Genomic DNA, 17,445 nt, shown 5'->3' on the forward strand with positions numbered 1-17,445 from the left:
CAACATTACTAATCATCAGGGAAATGAAAATTAAAACCACAGTGAGATATCACCTCACACCTGTTAGAATAGCTATTATCAAAAAGGCAAGTGATCACAAGAGTTGGTAAGGATGTGGAGAAAAGGGAACACTTTTGAACTTTAAGACCCCACATTCACCAATGGTGGGAATATAAATTGGTGCAGCCAATATGGAAAACAGTATGGCAGTTCCTCAAAAAATTTAAAATAGAACTACCATATGATCCAGCTATTCCAGTTCTGGGTAATTATCCAAAAGAACCAAAAATACTAACTTGAAGAGTTATCAGCACTCCCATGTTCATTGCAGCATTATTTGCCACAGCCAAAACATGGAAACAACCTAAGTGTCCATCAGTGGACGAATGGATAAAGTAAATGTGGTATGTATACATGCAGTGGAATATTATTCGGCCATAAAAAAGAAGGAAATCCTGGCACTTACAACAGCATGGATGGACCTTAAGGGCATTATGCTCGGTGAAATAAGCCAGATAGAGGAAGACAAATACTGTACTATCTCACTTATGCAGAATCTAAAACAAACAAACACTGTTACAGGTACAGAGAACAGATTGGTGGTTGCCAGCAGCAGGAGTGGGGGTGAAATGGGTGAAGGAGATCAAAAGGTACACATCTCCAGTTGTAAAATAAGTCCTGGGGACGTATGGTACAGCATTGTGACTATAGTTAATACTGTATTATATACTTGAAAGTTGCTAACAGAATAAATCTTAAAAGTTCTCATTACAAGAAAAGAAAAATGTGTATGTATGGTGATGGATGTTGGACTTATTGTGATCATTTTGTAATATATACATATATGGAATCACTATGCTGTACACCTTAAATTAACATTATATGTCAGTTATATCTCAATTTAAAAAGTACATGGGGGGGCTTCCCTGGTGGTACAGTGGTTGAGAGTCTGCCTGCCGAATGCAGGAGACACGGGTTTGTGCCCCGGTCCGGGAGGATAACACATGCCACGGAGCAGCTGGGCCCGTGAGCCATGGCCACTGGGCCTGCACGTCTGGGGCCTGTGCTCCGCAGTGGGAGAGGCCACAGCAGTGAGAGGCCCGTGTACCACAAAAATAAATAAATAAAAAGTATATGGGGATGGGATCAAGATGGTGGAGGAGTAGGACATGGAGCTCACCTTCTTCCACAAAAACATTAAAAATTGATCTACAAGTAGAAGGATTAACACAGAACACCAGCAGAAGACCTCAGACTTCTTGCCCAAAAGGGCAAGGAAACCTCCATGTAACCAGGTAGGACAAAAGGAAAAAGAAAAAGAAAGGAATTGGGATGGGGCCTGCACCCCAGGGAAGGAGCTATGAAGAAGGAAAGGTTCCTACACCCTGGGAAGCCCCCTCAGTGGCGGGGGAGATCAGCCTGGATGGAGGGGGAGCTTCAGAGCCTTGGAGGAGAGCGCAGAAACCGGTTTGTGGAAGGCAAAACAGAAAGTAAATTGCACAGAAGGTCAGCACTGCCATCTTGCACTCCCCAGGCTGAGACACTCATCTGTTGCTGCAGGTAGGGGCTGGGTGCTGAAGCTCAGGCTTCAGAGGCCAGACCCAGGGGTAGGACTGGGGTTGGCTGTGCAGAGACAGCCTGAAGAGGCTGGACTGTGGCAACTGAGGGTGTACACAGAAGAAGCCTGGGCACACCAGAGAGGCAAAGCTGCCATTATTGGGGGGTAGACAAGGAGAGGGGGCAGGACCACCGTAAGAGGTTCTTTCCCTACAAGCATTCTCGGGCAACAGGACACTGCCAACAGGGGCAAGGCATAAGTCACCGCCACTGCTACAAGACCCGTGAGCAGTTGCCAAGAACTGCCCTCCCATCCTAGGAGTGTGCCAACTGCAGCTACCCCTAGGAAACCCACAAGCAGACACCAAGCCCTGCCCCTGCTGTCCCAGAAGTGCACTGGCCGCAGCTGCCACTATGAGACATGTGAGCAGGTGCCAAGCACTGCCCTCCCATCCCGGGAGTGTACGGACAACAGCCACCCCTAGGATATCCACAAGCAGGTGCCAAGCCCTGCCCCTGCTGTCCCGGGAGTGCACTGGCCACAGCTGCCACTATGAGACCTTCAAGCAGGCGCCAAGTGCTGCCCCCACCATCCTAGGACCGCACAAGGGCCACCACACCTGCACACCCCATATCAAGTGGATAAGGGCCAGTACACACTGATGAAAGAGGCAGCAAGCATCCAAACTAAAAGCAGCCCCTTGATTCTGGACAAGATGGCAGAGTAGAAGGACTTGAGCTCACCTCCTCTCCTGAAAGCACCAAAATAACAACTAACTACTGAACAACAATCAACAGAAAAGACTGGAACCCACCAACAAAAGATATTGTACATTCAAAGACAAAAAAAATTCACAACAAGACCATAGGAGGGGTGCTTTCATAACATAATCAAATCCCATACCCACTGGGTGGGCAACTCACAAGCTGGAAAATAATGATATCACAAAGATTTTCCCACAAGAGAGTTCTGAGCCCCACATCAGGCTCCCTAGCCTGAGGGTCTGGCATTGGGAGGAGGAACCCCCCCAGAGCAGTTGGCTTTGAAGGCCAGTGGGGCTTGAGTACAGGAGCTTCACAGGACTGGGGCAACAGAGACTGCACTCTTGGAGAGCACTCACAAGGGTCCAAATACACTGGGACCCAACACAAAGCAGTAACTCCATAGGATCCTGGGCTGGACCTACCTGCGGGTCCTGGAGGATCTCCTGAGAAGGCAGGGGTCGGCAAATGCTAACAGCCAGAAAAGGAGAAATCAACAGTAATACAATAATAGTGGGGGACTTTAACACCCCACTTAAATCAATGGATAGATCATCCAGACAGAAAATCAATAAGGAAACACAGACCTTAAATGACACATTACACCAGATGCACTTAATTGATATTTATAGAAGATTCCATCCAAAAACAGCAGAATACACTTTCTTCTCAAGTGTACATGGAACATTCTTCAGGATAGATCACATCTTGGGACACAAATCAAGCCTCAGTAAATTTAAGAAAATAGAAATCACAGCAAGCATCTTTTCTGACCTCAGTGCTATGAGATGAGAAATCAATTACAGAAGAAAAAAAAAACCGTAAAAAACACAAACACATGGAGGCTAAATATGTTACTAAACAACCAATGGATCACTGAAGAAATCAAAGAGGGAATCAAAAAATACCTAGAGCCAAATGACAATGAAAACATGATGATATAAAACCTATGGGACACAGCAAAAGCAGTTCTAAGAGGGAAGTTTATAGCAATGCAATCTTACCTTAGGAAATAAGAAAAAGCTCAAATAAAAAACCTAAGCTTACACCTAAAACAACCAGAGAAAGAAGAACAAACAAAACCCAAAGTTAGTAAAAGGAAAGAAATCATAAAGATCAGAGCAGAAATAAATGAAATAGAGATGAAGAAAACAATAGAAAAGATCAATGAAACTAAAAGCCTGTTCTAGATAGATTTAATTGATATTTATAGGACATTCCATCCAAAAACAGCAGATTACACTTTCTTCTCAAGTGCGCATGGAACATTCTCCAGGATAGATCACATCTTGGGTCAAAAATCAAGCCTCAGTAAATTTAAGAAAATTGAAATCATATCAAGCATCTTTTCTGACCACAATGTTATGAGATTAGAAATCAATTACAGGGGAAAAAAAGGAAAAACACAAACACATGGAGGCTAAACAATACGTTACTAAGTAACCAACAGATCACTGAAGAAATCAAAGAGGAAATCAGAAAACACCTAGAGACAAATGACAACAAAAACACGACAATCTAAAACCTATGGGATGCAGCAAAAGCAGTTCTAAGAGGGAAGTTTATAGCTATACAAGCCTACCTCAAGAAACAAGAAAAACCTCCAATAAACAATCTAACCATACACCTAAAGGAACTAAAGAAAAAAGAACAAACAAAACCCAAAGCTAGTAGAAGGAAAGAAATCATAAAGATCAGAGCAGAAATAAATGAAATCGAAACAAAACAATAGCAAAGAGCAATAAAACTAAAAGCTGGTTCTTTGAGAAGATAAACAAAATTGATAAACCATTAGCCAGACTCATCAAGAAAAAGAGGGAGAGGACTCAAATCAATAAAATTAGGAATGAAAAAGGAGAAGTAACAACAGACACTGCAGAAATACAAAGCATCTAAGAGACTACTACAAGCAACGCTATGCCAATAAAATGGACAACCTGGAAGAAATGGACAAATTCGTAGAAAGGTATAACCTTCTAAGACTGAACCAGGAAGAAATAGAAAATATGAACAGACCAATCACAAGTAAGGAAATTGAAACTGTGATTAAAAATCTTCCAACAAACAAAAGTCCAGGACCAGATGGCTTCACAGGTGAATTCTAGCAAACATTTAGAGAAGAGCTAACACCCATCCTTCTCAAACTCTTCCAAAAAACTGCAGAGGAAGGAACACTCCCAAACTCATTCTATGAGGCCACCATCACCCTGATACCAAAACCAGACAAAGATACTACAAAAAAAGAAAATTACAGACCAATATCACTGATGAATATAGATGCAAAAATCCTCAACAAAATACTAGCAAACAGAATCCAACAGCACATTAAAAGGATCATACACCATGATCAAGTTGGATTTATCCCAGGGATGCAAGGATTCTTCAATATATGCAAATCAATCAATGTGGATACACCATATTAACAAATGGAAGAAGAAAAACCATATGATCATCTCAATAGATGCAGAAAAAGCTTTTGACGAAATTCAACACTGATTTATGATAAAAACCCTCCAGAAACTGGCTATAGAGGGAACCTACCTCAACATAATAAAGGCCATATACGACAAACCCACAGCAAATATCATTCTCAATGGTGAAAAACTGAAAGCATTTCCTCTAAGATCAGGAACGAGACAAGGATGTCCACTCTCACCACTATTATTCAACATAGTTTTGTAAGTCCTAGCTACGGCAATCAAAGAAAAAGAAAAGGAATCCAAATTGGAAAAGAAGAAGTAAAACTGTCACTTTTTGCAGATGACATGATACTATACATAAAGAATCCTAAAAATGCCACCAGAAAACTACTAGAGCTAGTCAATGAATTTGGTAAAGTTGCAGGATACAAAATTAATGCACAGAAATCTCTTGCATTCCTATACACTAATGATGAAAAATCTGAAAGAGAAATTAAGGAAACACTCCCATTTACCATTGCAACAACAACAACAAAAATACCTAGGAATAAAGCTACCTAGGGAGATAAAAGACCTGTACACAGAAAAGTATAAAACACTGATGAAAGAAATTAAAGATGATACCAACAGATGGAAATATATACCATGTTGTTGGATTGAAAGAATCAATATTGTGAAAATTACTATACTATCCAAAGCAATCTACAAATTCAATGCAAATTACCAATGGCATTTTTTACAGAACTGGAACAAATCATCTTAAAATTTGTATGGAGACACAAAAGACCCCGAATAGCCAAAGCAGTCTTGAAGGAAAAAAACGGAGCTGGAGGAATCAGATTCCCTGACTTCAGACTATACTGTATAGTATACAAAGCTTTGTATACAAAGCTACAGTAATCAAGACAATATGGTACTGGCACAAAAACAGAAACATAGATCAATGGAACAAGATAGAAAGCCCAGAGATAAACCCATGCACCTATGGTCAACTAATCTATGACAAAGGAGGCAAAGATATACAATGGAGAAAAGACAGTCTCTTCAATAAGTCGTGCTGGGAAAACTGGACAGCTACATGTAAAAGAATGAAATTGGAACACTCCCTAACACCATACACAAAAATAAACTCAAAATGGATTCGAGACTTAAATGTAAGACCGGACACTATAAAACTCTTAGAGGAAAACATAAGAACACTCTTTGACATAAATCACGCAAGATCTTTTTTGATCCACCTCCTAGAGTAATGGAAATGAAAACAAAAATAAACAAATGGAACCTAATGAAACTTCAAAGCTTTTGCACAGCAAAGGAAAGCATAAACAAGACGAAAGACAACCCTCAGAATGGGAGAAAATATTTGCAAACGGACAAAGGATTAATCTCCAAAATAAATAAACAGCTCATGCAGCTCAATATTAAAACAAACAACCCAATCCAAAAATGGGCAGAAGACCTAAATAGACATTTCTCCAAAGAAGACATACAGATGGCCAAGAAGCACATTAAAAGCTGCTCAACATCACTAATTATTACAGAAATGCAAATTAAAACTACAATGAGGTATCACCTCACACCAGTTAGAATGGGCATCATCAGAAAATCTACAAACAACAAATGCTGGAGAGGGTGTGGAGAAAAGGGAACCCTCTTGCACTGTTGGTGGGAATGTAAATTGATACAGCCACTATGGAGAACAGTATGGAGGTTCCTTAAAAAACTAAAAATAGAATTACCATATGATCCAGCAATCCCACGACTGGGCATATACCCAGAGAAAACCATAATTCAAAAAGACACATGCACCCCAATGTGCATTGCAGCACTATTTACAATAGCCAGGTCACGGAAGCAACCTAAATGCCCATCGACAGACAAATGGATAATGAAGATGTAGTACATATATACAATGGAATATTACTCAGCCATAAAAAGGAACGAAATTGAGTCATTTATTGAGATGTGGATGGATCTAAAGACTGTCATAGGGCCTCCCTGGTGGCGCAGTGGTTGAGAGTCCGCCTGCCGATGCAGGGGATACGGGTTCGTGCCCCGGTCTGGGAGGATCCCATATGCCGCGGAGCGGCTGGGCCCGTGAGCCATGGCCGCTGAGCCTGCGCGTCCGGAGCCTGTGCTCCGCAACGGGAGAGGCCACAACAGTGAGAGGCCCGCATACCGCAAAAAAAAAAAAAAAAAAAAAAAAGACTGTCATACAGAGTGAAGTAAGTCAGAAAGAGAAAAATAAATATTGTATATTAACACATGTATGTGGAACCTAGAAAAATGGTACAGATGAACCGGTTTGCAGGGCAGAAGTTGAGACACAGATGTAGAGATCGCCAAGGGGGGAAAACCGCGGTGGGGTGGGGATGGTGGTGTGCTGAATTGGGCGATTGGGACTGACATGTATACACTGATGTGTATAAAATTGATGACTAATAAGAACCTGCAGTATAAAAAAAGAAACAAACAAAAAGAACAACTAACACTAAACTTTCTTTGGGTTATTTGTATGGAAATATATTAATATAAATGTTTCAGACATTACATGAAATTTCTAAAAATCTCATATGTTCTGGTATGATGTTATAAGTCATAATTCTAGTTATTACTTTAAAATGTATATCTCAGAAATAACTAAATTTCCTTGTCTACTGCATTATTATGAACTTTCATCAAATCTTTAACCATGGTCATTTTTAAGTCTTTTGTCATTTACAGACAGTTCTGGGTGTACTCTGATGCTTTTGCAAAAATGTTCCCATAAAAGGGTTTCATCTTCAAGGAATTCATGGAAAAGACTCTGACAAGTACAGGTTTCTGGTAACTGACTATACTGCTGAACTGAATGAATAAGCATTTTCAGAGCTCTAATGGAAAACTGATGAATTCATAAAAGTGCTAACAAAAGATCAAGATAAAAAAATTAATACATGGGACTGAGTGAACTGATAAGGATTATAATTTTTGTGACTTTCTGTTTGAATAAAAAAACAATCCCACAAGGACTCAGAGGCAAAAAATACACAAATCAGTTTTCACTGCAAAGTAAAGGAGCTGTTACAGTGGAGGATTACTGGACTGAATGTCAATATTATGACATAGTATGAGTGTGCATCGTGTTTGGTAATTGCAATCAGTGTTGCTTTTGTTGTGGTCATCCATTTACAATGCTTGGTGTCAGTTTATTTATCTCTTGTAAAAATAAAATACAGTGTGTGTGTGTGTGAAAAAAAAATGAAGCAGGGGATTAGGTTGCAGGGGATTAGGTTAACTCTTGGGACTGGGATGAATAACTAATCTAAAACATACTGAGGGTAAAGCAGCTCTGTAAGAGAAAATATTGTGTTTATATATGAACCTTTTGAATTTGAAGTACTTGAGGGATACTTAGGTAGAAATGTAGAGCAGGGCATTGGTTTCAAGTTTCTGAAACTCAGAAACAAGCTGTTGGCCAAAAATACACATTTGGGAGTCACTGATTTTATTTGAAGTTATAGGTTTAGGTGGGGTTAACTAAATGTCATAATTATTATGATGTTATCATGATATTTTAAAGTTAACTCCCTAAATGGACAAAGTACTCTATTAAAATAATAATTAAGCAAATGCCCTGCATATTTGCCTTATAATAAATTACAGAATAATTATGTATTTTTTTATAATGTAAGTGCTTTCAGCATCATAGTGCTATTGGTTAATTTGGTCATGCCCCAAGTATTAAAAAGACTCCAGGGCCTCCCTGGTGGCGCAAGTGGTTGAGAGTCCGCCTGCCGATGCAGGGGACACGGGTTCGTGCCCCGGTCTGGGAGGATCCCATATGCCGCGGAGCGGCTGGGCCCGTGAGCCATGGCCGCTGAGCCTGCGCGTCCGGAGCCTGTGCTCCGCAACGGGGGAGGCCACAACAGTGGGAGGCCCGCGTATCGCAAAAAAAAAAAAAAATAAAAAATAAAAAAAAATAAAAAGACTCCAAATTTAGAAACTGCGAAAACATGGTAGAATGATAGTGCCTTATTAAGAAGTTTTATGTATATCACACCTCTGGATGCCCACTGTACTCTAAGCTTTTTGAAATCCAATCAATCAAATCAATGTGTCTGAATTCTTCTAGCAGAGTCTGGTACATAGTAGAAACTCAATAAATATCTGTTAAATGTGTGACAAAGACTGTGTAGCACAAAGTTATATTTTATTTGCATAGATCAAATAAATAGCCTTATTTTTCTTTGTTCAAAAAAAAAAGACTGTGTAGCAGTTGAATGAGACTGGAGATTAAATACATACATAAATTTTTAAAAATAAATAAAAAATAAAAGCTGGTTCTTTGAAAAGATAAGCAAAATTGATGAACTTTTAGCCAGACTCATCAAGAAAGACAGGGAGAGGACTCAAATCAACAAAATTAGAAATGAAACAGGAGAAGTTACAACTGACACCACAGAAATACAAAGGATCATAAGAGACTACTACAAGCAACTGTATGCCAATAAAATGGACAACCTAGAAGAAATGGATAAATTCTTAGAAATGTAGAACCTTCCAAGACTGAACCAGGAAGAAACAGAAAATATGAACAGATCAATCACAAGTAGTGAAATTGAAATTGTGATTTAAAAACTTCCAACAAACAAAAGTCCAGGACCAGATGGCTTCACAGGTGAATTCTATCAAACATTTAGAGAAGAATTAACACCTATCCTTCTGAAACTCTTCCAAAAATTCCAAAGGGAGCAAACACTCCCAAACTCATTCTATGAGGTCACCATCACCCTGATACCAAAACCAGACAAAGATACTACAAAAAAAGAAAATTACACGCCAGCATCACTGATGAACACAGACACAAAGATACTCAACAAAATACTAGCAAACTAAACCCAAAAATACATTAAAAGCATCATATACCATGATCAAGTGGAATTTATCCCAGAGATACAAGCATTCAATATCCACAAATCAATCAGTGTGATACACCACATTAACAAACTGAAGAATAAAAACTATGATCATCTCAATAGATGCAGAAAAAGCTTTTGACAAAATTCAACACCCATTTATAATAAAAAAAAAAACTCTCCAGAAAGTGAGCATAGAGGGAACTTACCTCAACATACTAAAGGCCATATATGACAAACCCAGAGCTAACATCATTCTCAACAGTGAAAAACTGAAAGCATTCCCTCTAAGATCTGGAACAAGACAAGGATGTCCACTCTCACCACTTTTATTCAACATAGTTTTGGAAGTCCTAGCCACAGCAATCAGAGAATAAAAAAGAAACCCAAACTGGAAAAGAAGTAAAACTGTCATTTTTTACAGATGACATGACACTATAGAGAATCCTAAAGATGCAACCAGAAAACTACTAGAGCTCATAAATGAATTTGGTAAAGTTGCAGGATACAAAATTAATACACAGAAATCTCTTGCATTTGTATACACTAACAATGAAAGAGCAGAAAGAGAAATTAAAGAAATAATCCCATTTACCACTGCATCAAAAATAAAATACCTAGGAATAAACCTACCTAAGGAGGCAAAACACCTGTACTCTGAAAACTATAGAACTCTGATGAAAGAAATCAAAGATGACACAAACAGATAGAAAGATATACCATGTTCTTGGGTTGGAAAAATTAATATTGTCAAATGGCTATACTACCTAAGGCAATCTACAGATTCAATGCAATCCCTATCAAATTACCAATGGCATTTTTCACAGAACAAGAACAAAGAAATTGTAAATTTGTATGGAAACACAAAAGATCCCGAATAGCCAAAGCAATCTGGAGAAAGAAAAACAGAGCTGGAGGAATCAGGCTCCCTGACTTTGGACTATACTACAAAGTGACAGTCATCAAAAAAGTATTGTACTGGCACAAAAACAGAAATATAAATCAATGGAACAGGATAGAAAGCCCAGAAATAAACCCATGCACCTATGGTCAATTAACCTATGACAAAGGAGGCAAGAATATACAATGGAGAAAAGACAGTCTCTTCAATAAGTGGTACTGGGAAAACTGGACAGCTACATGTAAAAGAATGAAATTAGAACATTCTCTAATGGGACTTCCCTGGTGGTGCAGTGGTTAAGAATCTGCCTGCCAATGCAGAGGATATGGGTTCGAGCCCTGGTCTGGGAAGATCCCACATGCCGCGGAGCAACAAAGCCCGTGCACCACAACTACTGAGCCTGAGTCTAGAGCCCTCGAGCCACAACTACTGAAGCCCATGCGCCTAGAGCCCCTGCTCCTCAATGAAGAGTAGCCCCCTTTCGCCACAACTAGAGAAAGCTCGCACGGCAACGAAGACACAATGCAGCCAAAAATTAAAATTTTTTTTAAATTTAAAAAGGAGGGTGGGAAGGTAGGAGATGCAAGAGGGAAGAGATATGGGGATACATGTATATGTATAGCTGATTCACTTTGTTATAAAGCAGAAACTAACACACCATTGTAAAGCAATTATACTCCAATAAAGATGTTAAAATAAATAAATAAATAAATAAATAATTTTAAAAAGAAAAAAAAGAACATTCTCTAACACCATATGCAAAAATAGACTCAAAAAGGATCAAAGACCTAAATGTAAGGGCGGACACTATAAAACTCTTAGATGAAAACATAGGCAGAACACTCTTTGACATAAATCGCAGCAATAACTTTTTTGATCCACCTCCTAGAGTAATGAAATAAAAACAAAAATAAACAAACGGGACCTAATTAAACTTAAAAGCTTTTGCACAGCAAAGGAAACCATAAACAAAAAGATAACCCACAGAATGGGAGAAAATAATGTGCGAACGAAGCAACCAACAAAGGATTAATCTCCAAAATATACAAATAGCTCATGCAGCTCTATGTCAAGAAAACAAACAACCCAATCGAAAAATGGGCAGCAGATCTAGTGGGGGTGGAGGTGCCACACTGCGCTGCACACAGGATCTTAGTTCCCTAACCAGGGATTGAACCCGTGCCCCCTGCACTGGAGGTGCAGAGTCCTAACCACTGGACTGCCAGGGAAGTTCCAGGCAGAAGATTTAAATAGAAATTTCTCCAAAGAAGACAGCCAGATGGCCAAAAAGCACATGAAAAGATGCTCAACATCACTAATTATTAGAGAAATGCAAATCAAAACTACAATGAGGCATCACCTCACACTGGTCAGAACGGCCATCATCAAAAAGTCTACAAACAATAAATGCTCGAGAAGGTGTGGAGAAAAAAGGGAACACTCCTGCACTGTTGGTGGGAATGTAAATTGGTGCAGCCACTGTGGAAAACAGTATGGAGGTTCCTCAATAAACTAAAAATAGAATTACCATATAATCTAGCAATCCTACTCCCAGGCATATATCAAGGCAAAACTATAATTCAAAAAGATACATGCACCCCTATGTTCATAGCAGCACTGTTCACAATAGGCAAGACATGGAAACAAACTAAATGACCATCAACAGATGAATGGATAAAGAAGATGTGGTACATATATACAACGGAATATTACTCAGCCATAAAAAAGAATGAAGTGATGCCATTTGCAGCAACATGGATGCAACTAGAGATTATCATACTAAGTGAAGTAAGTCAGAAAGAGAAAGACAAATAACATATAATATCACTTATATGTGGAATCTAAAATATGACACAAATGAACCTACCTATGAAACAGAAACAGAATCAGGGACATAGGGAACAGACTGGTGGTTGCCTAGAGGGAGGGGGTGGGAGAGGGATGGATTGGGAGTTTGGGATTAGCAGCTGCAAACTTGTACATATAGAATGGATAAACAATGAGGTCCTACTGTATAGCACAGGGAACTATATTCAATATCCTGTGATAAACCATAATGGCAAAGAACATGGAAAAGAATGTATACATGTGTATAACTGAGTCACTTTGCTGTACAGCAGTAATTAACACAACACTGTAAATCAAGTATACTTCAATTAAAAAAATAAAAATAAATAAATTGGTATAACCACTATGGAGAACAGTATGGAGGTTCGTTAAAAACAAAAAATAGAACTGCCATATGATCCAGCAATCCCACTCCTGGGCAGGTATCCAGAGAAAACCATAATTTGAAAAGATACATGTACCCCTGGGGCTTCCCTGGTGGCACAGTGGTTAAGATCCACCTGCCAATGCAGGGGACACGGGTTTGAGCCCTGGTCCGGGAAGATCCCACGTGCCACAGAGCAACTAAGCCCGTGCGCCACAACTACTGAGCCTGCGCTCTAGAGCCCACGAGCCACAACTGCTGAAGCCTGGACACCTAGGGCTCATGCTCTGCCACAAGAGAAGCCACCGCAATGAGAAGCCCGCACACCACAACGAAGAGTAGCCCCCACTCACCGCAACTAGAGAAAGCCCACGCGCAGCAACAGACACAACTCAGCCAAAAATCAATTAATTAATTAATTTTAAAAAAAAAGAAAAGATACTTGCACCCCAATGTTCATTGCAGCACTTTTTACAATAGCCAAGACATAAAAGCAACCTAAATGTCCACAGGCAGGGGAATGGATAAAGAAGATGTGGTACATATATACAATGGAATATTACTCAACCATAAAAGAGAACGAAATAATGCCATATGCAGCAACATGGATGGACCTAGCGATTATCATACTAAGTGAAGTAATTCAGACAGAGAATGACAAATATCATATATTACTCATATGTGGAATCTAATTTTTAAAAATGATACAAATGAACTTATTTACAAAACAGACTCACAGATTTTGAAAACAAACTTATGGTTCCCAAAGGGGAAATGGGGAAGGGATAAATTAGGAGCTTGGGATTAACATAAACACACTACTATGTATAAAACAGATAACCAATAAGGACCTACTGTATAGCACAGGAAAATCTACTCAGTATTCTATAACAACCTATATGGGAAAAGAATCTGGAAAAGAATGAGTATATGTATATGTATAACTGAATCACTTTGCTGTACACCTGAAACTAACACAACATTGTAAATCAACTATACTTCAGTAAAATTTAAAAATTAATTAAAATAAAAATAGATCTCATTAAAGTGGAATCACCCTATGAATAATGTTACCATAAATATGCTAACAATTGAATTCCAATAAAGTATTTTAAATCTATTAAAAAAATAAAAAGTATATAACTATGATCATATTTGAGTAAAATGTATATGCATATTTATATGCACATATGCTTAGATATATTGCAAGGGCTTCATTAAAATATTTATATTTGTTATCTCCAGTAAAATATTAGGGTGGTAAAAATTTTATTTCTAGTTTTCAGCATGGAAGAAGAAAAAATCACGTGGTCAAAATTGCCTTTGGAAATCTCTTAAATCACTGAAAATACAATAAACACAAATGTATTTATGAATCACACTTGACATTGACAAAAACTTTCTCCTTGACCAAACCCTAGCCAGGCTTTTCTAAGCTGCGTCTCACCTAGGCCTCAATCTTGGTATATAAACATTTGAACAAAGACTAACAGTTTCTAACAGCTCAAAGCCACACCCCTCGGATGACCCTAGCTCTCTTAAAAGTGCCTACCTGAACATACTCAAGGCTTCCAAAAAATTTACTGCTTGTTCCGATCGATACCTGGAGATAGGGCTCCTGTCTGGGTTTCACATGGACCAACCCCTCTGAGCACTTTTTGCCGATTTTCACTTCCCTTGCTCTATTGAGACCTTCCTTGTCTTATTCTCTCTTCTCCCTTTAAAAAGCCCAGTCACCTCCGTACAAATCAAAGCTGAATTCAGTCCACACTGGACTCTTTTTCCTACTGCAATAATTACTAATCAGAATCTGTCCCTACCACTTTAACTAGTGTCTGACTTTATCTTGGACAACATAGTTTCTCAGTAAGTTTACTGCTTACTAGAAGTCACTAATGAAACTATGAAATGGATATATTTTTTATTCCCATTAACTGGTGAAGTTCTGTGTATCATCTTATGCGTTGATTCATTGTTTCCATGCTTCTGGGGAAGGTCAGGCATTCAACAGGACAACAAAATCATTGTTCAGCTGTGACAATTCAATTAGGGTTTTTTGAAACCCTTGAAAAGTAAAGGTTTGTCTTTCATCCTTGTCTAGTATTTTTTTTTCCTGGGCAGAAATTAAAATTTTTTATGTATTTCCCTCTATAAGAGAAATGGTTTTCCAGAATTCTGAAATCTCCCTTTTCATTTGAGTACATGGAGATGTGAAATTAGAGTCTTATGATAAGATGGTTCCCCCCTTGCCCTCTCCCAATCCCCTGCCAATTCACTCTTCAGCAACCAGAGTGCTCTTTGTAAATTGCAAAACTGATCATGACACTGCTTAAAACCTTTCAGTTACTTCCCACTCCTCCTAAGAAAAAAAATCCAAAGTATGCCTGCAAGGCACACTCTCTCCCTGTACTTCTCTGCACTTTGCTCATCACAGCTATTTTCTATTCCGAGAACACACCAAGCTCTTCCCATCCCCAGGACTTTGCACCAGATGTCATCCCACCTGAAATGCTGTTACCCTTTACAAGTTGTCAGCTTCTTATACTTCAGGTCTCAACTCCAAAGTCACCTACCCAGAAGAGGACTTGCCTCTTTTTATAATTTTTTTAAATTGAAGTACAGTTGATGTACTTTATTACATAAGTTACATACAGGTGTACAATACAGTGATTCACAATTTTTAAAGGCTACTCTCCATTTATAGTTACTCTAAAATATTGGCTATATGAAGCCTTGTCTTTTAAAAAGGCCTGTCTCTCATGGAGTGTATGGATTTTAATTCAATTTATCTTTCAGTAAAGGAATGTTGAGCCAAAAGAGGGGGTGGGGGGAAGGCCTGTCATCCCTTTCACTCATTATCATTGCCTCCCAACATACTTTCAAGTTGAGTGCTTTACAGATATGCAAATAATTAAGATACGCAAATAATTAATTTGAATCATCTTAATTTTGTGCATAGAGTAAGCCTCTTGAGAGCAGGAATCTTGTGGTGGTGTGCTGCGAAATGTTTAACAGGCTTTCCAGAAACAGTCCTGATGGTAGCATTTGCCTGTGGCCATGGGATAAAAACCACCAACGTGCTAATTTCAAGCTACAACGTGACATCAACTAGCTTGCAAAGTAATTTCCTGAAAATTTAACAATCAGCTTTCACAAGCCAGTGCAGGCCAGTTCCAGCACACCACTGGACCCTGGTCTGGCTTATTTACTGCTGTAAATAAAGAGAACAATGTCAGGCACAGAGTAAGCGTGCAATAAATGTTGGCTGAACGTTGAACTGGGATAAATTCTTCTTATTTTTGGCCGTGCCTCGCGGCATGCAGGATCTTAGTTCCCCGGCCAGGGATCAAACCCCCCGCCCCTGCAGTGGAAGTGTGGAATTCCCTTATAAATTCTCGCTTCTACTCTATCAAATATAGATTGTAGCTTATGGAGTCCTTTTTGGCATTCTAACTGCCAAACTGTGAAAGAGGCAGTTTGTAGAATTTGTAGAAATTACCCTGAAAACAACTTGTCGAATGAGTCACCAAAGTAAGTTCCTAAATGAAGGACAAAAGAAAGAGGAGGAGAAAGGAAAGGGGAGCGAGAAGGGAAGGAAGAGGAGGAGGAAGAATTAAGTGAAAGTCAGGTCAATTCCCTTGCTGATGGCCACACCTCTCATTGGTCCCTAGACCAATAGCATCAGATTCACTCTGGATTCCTGCTAAAACTGTAGGTGATGGTCCCATATACAGAATCAGAATCTCTGGGTGAAGTCCAGGAATCTTCACGGTATCAAGTTACCCTAGTAACTCTGATATGCACTGAAGCTCGAGAACCGCGTCCAAGGGTACACTGACTGATGAGCTCATGAGAGTGTCACCAAGCTCTCCTGTCTACCTGGAGCAGCCGGCCCCACTCCAAACCCAGGCAAATATTCTACGAGCAAACACAAAGCTTCCCAGATTCTAACTTCCCATCCTAAACCTGGTGAGGAAAGCAAAACATTCCAATTGCATAGTGATTGAAATAACTCAACTGGACTTAAATATTTCTCAGTAACAGAAATACTCTTATTTGAATATTTAGCATTTGGCCTTGAGGCTATTGATCATCGTTATGGTTATTAGCTAACACTTATTGAGGGCTTACTATGTGTCAAATGTTGGGCTCAGTGCTTCGTATGTATTAATCTCATGCAATACTGAGAAGAAACCTACGTAGTGGGTGCTATTGTTTATCTTCATTTTACAGATGAGGGGGGCATAGAAAGTTGGGTGACTTCACTGTGAAGAGTTGAGAATTCCCCGAGCAGGATGCTAAGCAGAACAAAGCCCTATGCCCCAGGAGACCTGGTCCTAGTTGAGATATTTCCTGGTCCACAAAGTCGCCAAAAGCAGGGTGGCCTCAAAGATAAACGCCCACAAATACCCAGAGAAAATGTTCCAAGTGGTTGAGAACCAAGAGACTCTCTTCCTAATTAAAGCTTGGAAAATAAACTCGACCTCGGTCTGATCATCCAGAAATAGGATCAATATTTTAGTGCTGCCTTTCACCATTATGTTCTTTTCTGAACATGCTGAAATAAGTACAAAAGAACTGTGAAAAGCAAAACTGCAAGACCAAAACTGCCCTCATTTTTAATTAAGTAGGCAAAATATTCCCAAAATAGTTTTAATAAGGGTGGTAGCAAAATCCCATTAAATTATAAGAAAT

The 17,445-nt window shown here is 39.2% G+C and overlaps 1 protein-coding gene across 1 annotated transcript in view; it reads right to left on the bottom strand.

Moving 5' to 3' along the window:
* SVOPL (SVOP like) overlaps positions 1 to 17,445 on the bottom strand; it is a 50,459-nt gene that overhangs the window by 11,879 nt on the left and 21,135 nt on the right.

The sequence above is a fragment of the Mesoplodon densirostris genome, chromosome 9, assembly GCF_025265405.1.
Source record: "Mesoplodon densirostris isolate mMesDen1 chromosome 9, mMesDen1 primary haplotype, whole genome shotgun sequence".
NCBI classification, from domain to species: domain Eukaryota; kingdom Metazoa; phylum Chordata; class Mammalia; order Artiodactyla; family Ziphiidae; genus Mesoplodon; species Mesoplodon densirostris.